This window comes from Pinus tabuliformis, chromosome 4_2, assembly GCF_031772625.1.
Source record: "Pinus tabuliformis cultivar Carrire ecotype Pingquan chromosome 4_2, CPIR1, whole genome shotgun sequence".
NCBI lineage: Eukaryota > Viridiplantae > Streptophyta > Pinopsida > Pinales > Pinaceae > Pinus > Pinus tabuliformis.
Window position 1 is genome coordinate 689,282,426 of NC_142304.1, and position 12,401 is coordinate 689,294,826.

The 12,401-nt window shown below is 36.2% G+C and overlaps 1 pseudogene; it reads left to right on the forward strand.

Annotated features, from left to right (window-relative positions):
* The first annotated feature begins 11,493 nt into the window (after positions 1-11,493).
* LOC149171332 (mitogen-activated protein kinase kinase kinase 17 pseudogene) lies at positions 11,494-11,976 on the forward strand (annotated as a pseudogene).
* Positions 11,977-12,401: the final 425 nt, after the last annotated feature.

The following is a 12,401-nucleotide window of genomic DNA, read 5'->3' on the forward strand; positions in this document are numbered from 1 at the left end:
AATCCATGCCATTATTTTTATATTATTCTACATCAATAAGATTCTAAAATCAATTATATTAGAATTATTATTATTAAAACTAAAATTGAAGAATTTTATTTTGCTTTTGTTCAAACCAAGTGTGTTTTAAGAGTTACACATGCAAAGAAAAATGATTACAACAATACAAATACCCTCTCATTTTTTTTTGGTGATTTTAATTTACCAACCATTTTTTTAAATAGAAAATTACGTTATTGTAACATTGTTCCTCTCAACTTAGAGGAGTATTTTTTATTGAGGATTTACTTTTCTCTTTTTAATGACATGAATGAGTTTGATGCAGGCAAATCAATCACCAATAACAAGTTTGTTCATGTGGCGATATTTTTTTAGCATAAAAGTCTTTTATCTCCTTCACTAAACTTTGGTTCCAATAGTTAGAGTAGAATGCAATATGTAACCAGCAACATAGATAATATGATGTACTCTTTCAGTAGAATGAAGCTATTTTATGTTCACAGAGATGTATGGGTGTTCATATCCTTCACTAAATTTTGGTTCCAAAAGTTAGAGTAGAATGCAATATGTAACCAGCAACATAGATAATATGATGTACTTTTTCAGTGAAATGAAGCTATTTTATCTTCACAGAGATGTATGAGTGTTCATCTCCTTCACTAAATTTTGTTTCCAATAGTTAGAGTAGAATGCAATATGCAACCAGGAACATAGATAATATGATGTACTCTTTCAGTAGAATGAGGCTATTTTATGTTCACAGAGATGTATGGGTGAACTCATGTTAATCTTAATATTAATGATATTTTTATTTGTATACTTATGTTATCTCATTATTATTATCATTTCTCAATGTAGTAGAGACATCCTTACATTGGCACTCGTTTATAGATGAGTAGAAATACATTAATTGACACGCGTTTATTGAGGAATAGAAATACACTAAATGTATTATATGAGTGGTCACTCATAAGTGTAAAGGTATTATTTTTATTAATTATTGGTGTTAATTTAAGTTTTATAGGTATCGTGTTAGTCCTTTTGAGTAAGCTCTTCTTAGTTCTACATATATCTTTATTTTAATTAAAATTCTTAAATAGTGAAATAGAAAACCTATTTTATAATAATAATATCCATTAATATCCTTATAATTTAATTTGAAATTTTGTTTTTATAATATTTTTAAAATATATTTTATTAAATGAGAGAATATCCACAAAATCATCTCACTTGTGTTATTGACATCTTTCATTATACTTCATTAATGAGTATCTTTTCTTGAGATAAAACCCTTCACACATGAATCATCATCCCCAACTTGTTTAAAATTATAGTTGTCTTTAATCTATTTGAAAGCTTTAAAATCTTTGCCATGTGTCTTGATGTTGGACTTACAATTTCTGTCTACTTTCCTTTCCTCATCCCACTTATCTGATCATTGGATCCATCACAAATTAATGTCTATTAAATCAAACAAAAAATTCTTAAGGCCTTCGAATGGAGTTCTATTTTTCATTGATTTGATTATCGGTGCTCAACTTGTAAGCTCTCTAACAAGAATCAAAATGCTTTACTCGCAACTTTGGTTAAAATCTGGTGATATGTGTTCCATGGTTTTGAAAACGTCTATTGGTTTTTTGTTTTTATAATGATATTGGTCAATTCACTCTCCTCCATCGCCACCAAACAAAAAAAAGAAAAAGAAAAAACTCTGTTTAGTGGAGAAAGAATGGAATCTTGTGCACCCACACTTTTAATGGGAGGCCCGTTGTCTTGACGCACCTTGGAAAAAAGGTAAACACCCAATTCAATAAAGTCTTCGTTGGGTAAAAGATGACAACAATACAACACATTTCATTTCTTCTACTCATATATTGTTGAAATGTGACAACATGTAAATGATGTAAATATGGGTAAATCTTATTTTTACTGCCAGTTAGTTTTATAATGAGATTTGTAACGAATAGGAGTTAAGTAACGGAGTAGCCCATATTAATTGGTGAATGCCTGAGAGGTTGTATCATGGAGAATCATCTTTGATTAATAAAGATTTACAATCACTTGCCCTGTGGAGGTTTCCTTGACACATTGCCAAGGTTTTACCACGTCAATTAGTTGTGTTTACTTATGTATGTTTATTTCAGTTTCCTATTCAGTTTCTCTAGATTTCTTTCTTGTTTAATGAACTCCTGAGACCAACAAGTGGTATCAGAGCAAGGTGAAGACATGATCACATTGAGAAAGGGAAACGCCTCAGTTCGAAAATTGTGGTGTATTGAGCTGCTGCCATTGGAGAGGATCGAGATGCTAGAGAAAGCCTCAGTTTGAAGAGCCTGTTATGAATCACGACCACTGACGGAGAGAAGGGGCAGCTATTTGGAAAACCTTGCACAGAGTCATTGAAGTCAAGATCCTAAAATACCTGCACAAAACCATTGAAGTCAAGATCCTAAAAGAAAGTCGACGATTTTGTAGCCAAGACTCTGTCCGCCATCATGGATGAAGAGAAAGAGCCATCAGTCAAGGGATTGAGAGAAAACTAATAATCTGTCACCGCCACTATCCATTGTTTGAGCCACGTATCTGCATGAAAGGCCATGTCACTGGAGAAAGTGAGCCTCAATTTAGAACCGAGGTGCCACAAAACTTGTATAGAAGCTGTGAGAACTTTGTGAGCCACGGTTTGAGGGACAAGCCGATAAAGACATGTCAAGTTGTCATTGGTGGAAGAAAGGAAGCCAACAGAGCCGATAAGATCCATCGAATGTTCATAGAAACAAGCTCGCTGCTAACCCGGTTCGGGTAATTTTCTTGTTTAAAAAGAATACATTTAAATTGCATATTTCATAACTGTTAAAAGAGAAGAAATTGGTTTCTTGCATAATACATAAACAATTCAGTTTTTTGGGATTTGATAAGTGAATTTAAAGAGCTCATATTTTTCAGTAAAAAGAAATCTAGTAAAACGAAAAAGGGAAATTATGTTTATTTCTTTTAAATGGAAATTCTTTCTGAAATTCTAAATTAAAAAGAATATAGAAGAAATTGGAAGTTATTTTGAAATTCTAAACTGAAAGGGATACAAAAAAATTGGAATAGGGTTTAATTTTGGAAAGTTTAAAGAAGAAAACCATTTTTTTTGTTTTTTTGTTTTACCCAGAAATCAGAAAGCTAACTAAAAGGTGGGGAAATAAAACCCTAGTTGGAAATTAAGAAAGAAGAGAAACCAGGAAACCATAGTAGGAGGATTTGTAGGAAGAAATGACAAAAATGATGAATGCAAATTTCGAGGTGGAGAATTTCACCAGCAGGATAAATTTCTTTTTATGGAAACTAAAAGTTAGGGATTTGTTGGTGCAATAAGGGTTGCACAAAGCATTAGACGGGGTGAAGAAGAAATATGTTGGCATGACAAGCCCGAGCTCTCAGTACCATTAGGTTATGCCTGGTGGATGAAGTTCTCTTCAATATTCCTGAAGAAACTTCAGCAACAAGTTTGTGGGGAAAACTGGAAACGTTGTATATGACCAAGTATTTAACCAACATAATTTAACTAAAAAGGCAATTGTATAGTCTTCGGATGAAGGATGGTACAAAAATTGCAGAACATTTAAATGTTTTTAATACACTTATTTGCCAATTGTCAGATATGGAAGTTAAAACTCAAGAAGAAGATAAATCTATCTCTTTGTTGTGTTCGCCGCCTGAGTCATGGGACCATTTCGTAACTTCTATCAGTTTGAGCACAACTGAGTCTTTGAAATTTGATTCAGTTGTGGGAGCTCTGTTAACTAAATAAGTGAGGAAGAAGTCTAGTATTGAAACCGCTGCATCAGAAGCCATGGTAGCCAAAGGTCGGTCAAAGGAAAGAGGGGAGAAAGAAAGGGGCTCTTCCAAGTCAAAATCAAAGGGAAAAAAGTGTAAATCCAAATTTTGTTATTGCAACAAAATTGGACACCTCAAGAAAGACCATTGGAAATGAAAGGAGTCTGAAAACCCAAATAAAGATGCAAATCAAGTTGATTCAGGTATGATTAATGAAGTTTTATCTGCTGAATTGAGTATGGTAGATGAAGCTTTACCTGTTTGTAATGTCTCTAAGAATTATGATAATTGGTTGTTAGATTATGGTGCTTCTCATCACACGAGTCCGCATAGAATTTGGTTCACATCATATGAAGTTGTGAATGGTAGTTCTGTGTTTATGGGTAATAATGTATCCTGTCAGATTGTTGGGATGGGAAATATCAAAATTAAAATGTATGTTAATACAGTTAAAAATTAATTGATGTTAGACATGTATCTGAATTAAGGAAAATTTTGATTTCTTTGGAGTGTTGGACTCAGATGGTTACAAGTTTACAGGTCATAATGGAATGTTGAAAGTCTCAAAAGGCACCCTGGTTGTTAAGAAGGTAGAAAAGGTTAGAAATCTTTATAGACTTAAAGGAAGTGCTCAGGTCAGTGAGGCAGTGACTGTATCAGATAAAGAAGAAAAAGGTACTCGCCTATGTCATCAGTGATTGGGTCACATGAGCGAGAAAGATTTTTAGGTACCGATGAACCACAAATTGCTTCCTAATTTGAAATCCTTGAAATTGGATTTATGTAAACATTGTGTGTATGGAAAACAATGTAAACAAAGATTTATGGGGACCATATCCTAATATATCATATGGAGGTGCATTATATTTCTTAACTTTTATTGATGATTTCTCCCAAAAATTTTGGGTCTGTATGTTGAAAAAGAAAGTTGATGTATTTAATGTTTTTAAGCAATTTAAAGCTATGGTGGAAAAGAAAACAGGCAAATCAATTAAATGTCTAAGAACTAACAATGGAGGTGAATTTACTTCTCTAGAATTTGAACAATATTGTAAGAATGAAGGGATTGTTAGACATAAAACTGTTGTTTATACTCCTCAGCAAAATGGTGTTGTTGAATGTATGAATCAGACTCTTACTGAAGGAGCCAGAAGCATAATCAACAATGTTAGCCTGGGAAATGAGTTATGGGCAGAAGCAGTATCTACTTCTTGTTATTTAGTCAATAGATCGCCTTCAGTTGCAACAAATTGTAAAATTTGTGAAGAAGTTTGGTTAGGTCAGTCTCGCGATTATTCACATTTAAGGATTTTTGGTTGTGATGCCTATGCTCTTATTCCTAAAAATCAGCGCTCAAAATTAGATCCAAAATCAAAATGTTATGTATTTGTTGGGTATGACTATGTGGTGAAAGGATACAGGTTGTGGGATCCTTCTTCACGGAAGATAATCATTAGTAGAGATGTAACATTTGATGAATCTTCTCTTTTAAAATGAGATGTTGAAAAAGTTGAACATGAACAGGTATCGCCAAATCAACAAATTCAATTGGAGGCTAGACCTTTTTCAAAAATTCGAAAGGAAGGAGAGACTTCTGAAGAAAAAGGTGAAGAAGATGCAAAGGAAATTGTTGAAGTTCCAGAACCAGTTCAACAACGAGTCACTCTAAGAAGGTCTACAAGGGAAATAAAAACACCCAAAAGGTATGAAGATTTTGCTTCATCTTTTTCATTGATTACTAAAGATGGGGAACCTTCTTTTTATCAGGAAGCAATGGATGATTCAAATAGAAAGAAGTGGAAAAAGGTTATGGACGAAGAAATGGATTCTTAGCCAAGAACAAAACCTGGGATCTTGTAGAACTTCCTGAAGGGAGAAGTGTTGTTGGATGAAAATGGATCTTCAAGTTGAAGCGAAATGTTGATGGAAGTATCGAGAGGTATAAGGCGAGGCTGGTTGCAAAAGGGTATTCTCAGGTTGAAGGTATTGACTTTCATGAGATTTTTTCACCAGTCGTAAAACTTGTTTCTATTTGTACTGTGTTAGCACTAACTGCATTACTTGATCTTGAGTTAGAACAATTAGATGTTAAAACAACCTTTCTATATGGTGATTTGAATGAAGATATTTATATGGAACAACTAGAAGGTTTTGTACAAGGTCTCAACAAAAGATTAGTTTGCAAGCTCAGGAAATCAGTGTATGGCTTGGGGTAGTCTCCCAGGCATTGGTACAAGAAGTTTGACTCCTTCATGGTGAGCCAGGACTTTATTATAAGTGAGTACGATCATTTTTTATACTTCAAGAGTTTTAGTGGCATATTCATTATCTTGGTTTTTTATGTTGACGATATGCTTATTGCAAGAAAAAGTATGGAAGAGATCAACAGGTTAAAGGCCTAGCTCTATAAGATGTTTGATATGAAGGATCTTGGAGGGCTAAAACATATCTTGGGCATGGAGATACACAAAGACAGGAAAAATGGGAAGCTTTGGTTATCACAACAGAAGTATGTGGAAAGAGTACTTGAAAAATTTGATATGAACAAGGTTAAACCTGTTAATGTTCCATTAGCTTCTCATTTTCAACTTTCTTCAATTTTGAGTCCTAGAATTGATGAAGAAAAGAAGTATATGTCTCGTGTACCATATGCAAATGTTGTAGGCAACTTAATGTATGTGATGGTATCTACAAGACCTAACATTTCACATGCAGATGGAGTTGTCAGCAGCTTCATGGAAAATCTAGGTGAAGAACATTGGCAAGCAGTGAAATGGGTGCTTCAGTATTTAAGAGGCACAAGTGACAATTGCATCATCTTTAACGACAGTGAAGGATGAGTTTACGGATATATGGATGTTGATTATGCAGGTGATTTGGACAAAAGGAGATCTACTACAAGTTGTCTTTACTCTTGCAGGTAAAGCAATTAGTTGGATTTCAAAGCTTCAAGAAACAGTTGCTTTGTCCACTACCGAAGAAGAGTATATATTTGCTTCAGATGCTAGTAAAGAAGCAATCTGGTTAAAAGGTCTACTTGATGTGATTAGAAGGATGCAAGATAAAGTCAATGTATTATGTGATAGTGAGAGTGTTATCTCGACTATCACTCTTCATTGATTTTTCAACTATCTTTCTTCGTTGATTTCAGAGGTGTGTTGGCCTATTGTTGGAGTGGACAACCTCTATATATAGAGGATTGTCCCTCCTTTAGGTCGACTTGAGGATAGTAGGCTAACTTCATTTTTCTTTTTTGTTTTTGCTCCTTTGAAGATGTCGTTGCATGCAGAGGACTTGTCTTTACTTGGAGGGATATTCTTTGACTCTTATACAAATATATACATGGTGTAAGAAGCCCTTAAGGGTCTTCAATATTTTCTTTTGACTCTTTGACTCACCTATAGCACTTTGACATATGCTAGACCTATTTCAATGAGCAAGAAACTCATTGATAAATATAACAATAATAATATTTATTTTCGTGAATAAATACAAATATAAAAAGTACATTTATGAAGGTTGAACCTAGTTACACTTTCTTCAACATGATTGACCATTGAAAGCATCAGGCAGACCCCACGGGACAACTAAGCCCTCCAGGAGGAGCCCATAGGATTTTAAAGAGAAGTCATGTAAAAGCATTGGGACTTGGGAGCTATGAGCTAAGTGTTAGATGAAGGCATATGCAATAGGTAAAGACCAAGGGCGCGGGAGTAGTTAATAAAGGGAAATAAGCCCTTGAAGGAATTAAATAGCCTAAGCGCCTCAAGGCTTGAGCCAATGGTCAGAGCACTTGGTCCCGTGGTGGGAAAACGGGTAAAGGTGCCGAAAAAAGGAGCTAAAGACCAAAATCGACAGAATTGGCAACATTTGCAGTTAAAATTAAAAGGGGTCAAGGGGTTTACATTTGGTAGATATTTTAATAGAAATCCTATGGGCTTTGGCATGAACAAGTTGACTGCTAGGACGACGAATGCATAGGTTTAGCTAATGAAGTCAATATTGATTGCAGAGATAGTTGGATCAAGGAAACGAGGACCATGATTTGTAGAGAGAATTAATAGAGATCAAATTAAGCTCTGAGAAGCCATGTTGGTGTACAAATCGAACTCTATGAGTAATAAATAAGTATGGAGAGCTTCCTTGAGTGTGCAGGTTGACAAAGATTTAGTTCTTAGTATTGAGAATCATGTAAGTGCTCATTCTCTGAATTACTTGTGCTGCAGTTGCAGTTTTTTAGTAGCAGAGTGGAGAAAATGCTTAAGAACCCATGCTCAATATCTAATACGGTAGAAGTACCAATTAACCAGATGTTATAGCAATATGGAGATTCATTCACTCTTGGGTAGTTTGGATTGAAATAGGGACAACATCGTTCCCTGTGCAATAGAGGAACAAAACCTCGAATTGCAATTGAACAAGTGGGGGAATGTAGCATTGTTGAGTGAGATAAGTGGACAACTATGTGTGAGTGTTGTTGAAAAGATTCCAAGTGTGCCTGTGTTGGAGAGAAGAGGTTGAGAGTGCCTATGCAAAGGAAATAGGTCGAGTGTGCCTGAGCAGAAGAAGAAGGCTGAGAGCATAGAGCCCTGTGTGGGTGTATGTTGTTGTAGAGTGGAGAGAATGCAGAGAGTTTTGTGTGTGAGTGACTGCTATTGAGCATAACAGTAGGCTGAATGCTAAAGGCTGTAGAGGAGAATAGAGTTGATATTATGCATAGTGGTTTCCATCTACAGAGAAAATTATTTCCTTGTTGAGTGTAGGTTGGAGCTTGCATATAGGAATTTGGTGCTTCCACGTTAGTGGGTGTCCAAGGACTACTTGGGGGTTGGTTCCTCCTGCCAATTGGTGCTTGCATAAATCCAAGGAGCTGCAAGTTGGTGCTTGCAACGAATCCATGAAGTTGGTGCTTCATATGGTGCTTCAAGTACACTGGACAGGTGTCTACAAAAGGAGGGAGTTGGTGCTTCCTGCTAATGGGTGCTAGCAAACAATCAAAGGAAGTTGGTGCTTCTTGTGAGTGGTGGCTCATAAACAATTGATGTAATAGAGCAGGTTCTCTTATTTACATCATAATAACAAACAAGTTTTGGTGGTTTTTCTCCCGGAAGGGTTTCCACATTAAACCTTTATGTCCAATGTGTATGTTGCTCATGGTGCTTGTATTCATGTGATGATTTATGTTGTTGCTCTTGATACATTGTTGATTGCTCACATGAATAGTTGCCATGTTTGAATGATAAAATATAAATTGGCATAGAAAGTTAAAGTTAGCCTTAATATAGATTCACCCCCCCTCTCAGTATTAACATTGTTTCCAACAATTATTTCCACGATAAGAGAATGAAATATAGATACAATACACAAGTATATTAATGAACATACAAGTCAAGAGATATATCTAACTATTTTAATAGGAGAAAGAATTATAGAAACAATACACGAGTATACTAATGAATGGACAAGTCAAGAGCTATATCTAACTATTTTAGAAGGAGAAAATGACACCTTAGGAAGTTAAATTATACACATATGATGATTACACCTATGAACCTTAATGGAAATGAAAGATAAGGTTGTTAATAGTGTTTGAAGATGAAAGTAAAGTATTAGAAGGAAAAATCCTCATTGTTTAGAATTATCAGTTAGTGATATGACCCCTTTTCACACTGATAAAAAAAAAATATGTGTGTTATGTGGGGTTCTTTACACTGGTTGTAGGGTTTTCAATGGGAAGTTGGGCTTGGGTTCAACTATGCTCATGGTAATAAGATACACCTCAATGAACCCATGCTCATTAACATGGCATGGCTTCCTTCTGACGCTGAGAGAGTGGGTCAGCCAGTTAAATTGGAGTGGGAGGTCTAAAATCAATAATTGGGTGGTCCCCATGGAAAAAAAATAGAAGGACAGATGGAGAGGGCCAAGAAGTTTGATACCCCTCTTTGATAGTGATGACCTAGAGTAGTGAGGGGCATGCAGTTTCCTAGAGAGGTGAGAGTGTGACACTAACAATGAAAGAGAGCAAAAGAAAACACCTAAGAAGGAAATAAAGGAGTGAAAAGGGAAGTAAATTGGGGGGATTGACCGTAAACTTGTGAGGGATGTCCTAAAGCTAAAGATGTAACCTTGCTAGCATCATAGGCGAAGAGACAGAGGGAAGACTTGGTCTATATGGTTGTTTCCTTCCACAATTGAGCATCAACGATGGAAGAGTTGACCAAGAGTGGGCAAGGCACTAGGTTATCTGCTGAGAAAGACTAGCAAAGCCAACCTACGAGTGTCAGTTCACCGTTTTGAGAGGAGGAAATCCTTACTTTCCTCTTAGCCACTAACCACAACACCATAATCATGAAGCATCGTTTCCTGAAGTAGAAATCCCATAGCTGAGGAAGAGCCAATTCTCAGGAGGTAAGTTGAGTGAGAAGAACAATCTATAGCCCCACTGTGAGCCAAGAGAAATTGAAGCCTTTAAGTTTGGTCACCATTTTAAATGCTAAAGCGATCTCGAGAAGGAGAATGCTATAAATGCGGTTGGGCAATGTGACTTGTGGTTTGAGTGAGCATAGCTACATAATGGGTATTTGAACGGTCGAGTATAATGGAGGTTGCATTGAGAAGTGGGTTGATAAATGAGGACAAGTTTCCTACATGCCAATATAACCTTGACAGATTGCATGGCTAATCAAACTCATAGGGGTGTGCTACCACGTTCCCTAAATGTGTGTCTCAGTGGGACAATGATGACTTGCACCCACCCCATTTGAAAAAAAATAATATATGCTTATTAATTAAAAAAAAATCTCGTGTGTGATTTCTACATAAAAGACTCTTATTAATTATATCCTTATTAATTAAATTTAAATATGAAAAATTGAAATATAATAATTATGAATATGTATTATTATTTTAATTTATAATCATAAAAGCTTAATTTATAATACATGCATATAACATTTTTATATTTAGAAATATTTTTATTTTTAAGTACATGTTTATTAGTTAAATTTATTAAGTTCTATGGTTTTTCATTTTATAGATAGTATGATATCTTAAGTCGCCATTAAAATGGATATTGAGCCCATATTTAAATGTTTACACTTATTCATAATTGCTATAAAGTCTCCTTATATTTAATAAATATTTAAATGTTTACACTACAACATCTTTTTCATACTAAATTGTAATTCATACCCGACTGTGAAACAACATTAGACAAAACATTCCACTCTCTACACGCACGTCCCTTCTTTTCAAACAACCACGAGCTCTGCTTGGCTAGAATAACACGATTGAATGTGTGTCGTGCCGCTAACAAACACGTCATCCACGTCCCATAACAATCGCGTATTGTTTACTCTACTAAATGTCTCAGGGTTCCTAGCAAGCAATACTACAACATCCGATAAGCAATACTAGGTGTCTTGGGCGATCAATAAAGGAAGCAAAAAGCACATGAGGGCATAGGCTTACTCGAGCGGCTTAGAAAGTCTGAATGCAAAGCATTGTCAGTGGATTTGGTTAGCTTTTCAAGAAATTGATTCCAACATGTCACTATGGCTTTTCTCACTCACTATTTATGATCGTTGAACAATAGTACCAATAGCCAGCCTCAAAGATACATTCTTATGTGTGTTGAAAAGGGAGGGAATGGGAATCGAAGTAGAGATGGGGAGAGCTAAAGAAGAGTGCTGGGTGAGGGGTGCCATTCTTGGGACTGGAGCTTCTGCAATAGTCAGCATTGCCAAGAGCAGCTCTAATGGACAACTCGTTGCAATCAAATCTGTTGTCAGTTTTAGTGTTGCTTTGGAAAATGAGTACCAGATTTTGCGGTGCCTCAATTCGAGTTATGTCGTTCGCTGCCTGGGGCGTAATTACAGCTTTGAGAACGGTGCAAGGTTACACAATTTGTTCATAGAGTACATGCCAGGTGGCAGCTTGGTGGATTTGCTGAGTAAGTTTGGAGGGAAGCTGGACGAATCAATGATCATATCATACACACACGACGTCCTACGTGGAGTCGACTACCTACACAGGCAGGGGATTGTGCACTGCGATATCAAGGGGAATAGTTTTCTTGTAGATGCCAATGGTGTGAAGCTTGCTAACTTTGGCTCTACTAAGAGGATTTATGATGAGGAGAAGGGCTAGGTGCCACTACAATTTAGAGGAACCCCTCTATGGATGGAACCAGAGGTGGTGAACCAGTTGGAGCAGGGGCACTGATGACGTTAGCATGATGTCATCTCGTTGGTTAGAGCTCGAAATGTTTTATATCAGTACACAGAGGGAGTGTCAGGATGACATGGGCACTGTCAGAGACAAATCACCTTGATAGGCAATTTATTGGTTGGTGGATGCAACAATTGGTCCCACTTGATAGCCTATCCCTACAGGAATACCCCGATGGAGATAAATGGGCTCACAAAGAGAATCATCGGGAGGAGGATGTTGGGCAGTCATAGCCATATCAGAGTACAGGCCAATGGATTAGGTGTCGGGCATATGTGGATTGAAAACTCATCCCGGTAGGAAGTTAATTGGTGCATAAGTGCAACAATGGTCCCATCGGGACA